Raw genomic sequence first — 1448 nt, 5'->3', positions numbered from 1 at the left:
GCGTGCGTGCGTGCGTGGCTCTCTCTCTGTCTGTTTTTTCTGCCTTTGATTGACAGCAGAAGAAGACTAAACAGAGTCTCTGGGGCAGCCAGAGAACAGTTTGTGGGTGGGCCACTCTCACTGATAAACAATAGCAAGTACTTGCTTTCTGCCACACTTTCTTTTATGTACATTTGTAGAACTGATCTTTCTTGAGTCGACTCATACCTCATCATACAGCTGGTGTCATACAGTGTTTCAATGATCCCTATACATTCCCAAAAGGTCAGTTGCGGTTTGGTGAAGAAGGCCCGTTGACCTCCAGGCTCAGACAACAGACAGAGGCTTCCACACAATGGTTTGAAGAGGGCCAATGAAAGTGGCGCCTAGCACTTCAGTTACTTAGCAGCTTGCAATGTGTAGTATTCACCACAGCATGTGTTGGCAGTGGGGTTATTTTTGAAATGGGAAAAGTATGCCCAGCATCAGTGTGTGTAAATCAGATCCTATTCCCAATGATCTGACAATGTGCTGACATGTTTTCAGTGACGTACAAGTAAGGTCAGAGGTCTAATGTTCATTTTGAGAGTAGCAAAACAGTGTCTGGCCCCATTTCTTTTTTATTTGGACGATCATTTTGTCCATAAAATACACCGAACTGCTTGATTTGGCCACTTGTGTGTTAGCAGTTGCTCTAAGTGCTGCTCTCTGACAGTGAGTGACTACACATGCAAGTGTGAGGCAGTGCGTGTCCCTGATATGATCATGACAAACAGAGCTTTCTCTGGCTCTCTCTGCAGCTGTTTATTTTCTGTGTGTCCCTGCAGAGGAGCTCCTGTTTCCCCTCTCCCTACCTGGCAGGAGGACAGACCCTGTCTAGTCGGGGCATAAAACCGAGCCTTGATGCTGTCACTCATCGCTGGGTGGTTATGTTTATTTACAGGAGGATCTTGGCTCTAATCCCTGTTTTCTTAAAGCTGCAACTAAAGCGTATTAAGTAACACATAACGAGTGTGTTTTCCGCACAAAGCCCTTTTTAATTGACTGTTGCACTGTTAACGAAGCACTGAATGCCAGAGGCTTGGGTCTCTCTCTCTCTCTCTCTCTCTCTCTCTCTCTGTAAATAATGTTATAAGGAGTTCGGTCTAGACCTGCTCTATTTGGAAAGTGTCCTGAGTGTATTTAGTTTGCCCAATTCCATGTAACAGTGAAAGTATATGGTGCAGATACTTACTTTCTCTACTTAAAGTAGAAGCAGTCGTTAGACCGAATTCCTGTAACATTATTTACAGAGAGGAGAGATGATTATTTGATAAACGTTGACGAGAGAGAAGAGAGTGTAAAACGCCAAGCCTCTGGGCAGTTGTCAGTTCTTCTTTGAACAGTGCAACAGTCTAATTGAAAAAGGGCTTTGTGCGTTAAAACACACTCGTTATGTGTTACTTAATACGCGTTAGTTGCGCTTTAAG

The 1448-nt window shown here is 44.1% G+C and overlaps 1 protein-coding gene across 5 annotated transcripts in view; it reads left to right on the top strand.

The window, feature by feature from the left end:
• gbf1 (golgi brefeldin A resistant guanine nucleotide exchange factor 1) overlaps window positions 1-1448 on the top strand; it is an 85860-nt gene that overhangs the window by 62490 nt on the left and 21922 nt on the right. The window lies entirely within an intron of this gene.

Source organism: Morone saxatilis, unplaced genomic scaffold, assembly GCF_004916995.1.
Source record: "Morone saxatilis isolate NCDOM2014 unplaced genomic scaffold, NCSU_SB_2.0 Contig19, whole genome shotgun sequence".
In the NCBI taxonomy this organism is placed as follows: domain Eukaryota; kingdom Metazoa; phylum Chordata; class Actinopteri; family Moronidae; genus Morone; species Morone saxatilis.
This window is presented reverse-complemented; position numbering and strand designations above follow the sequence as displayed.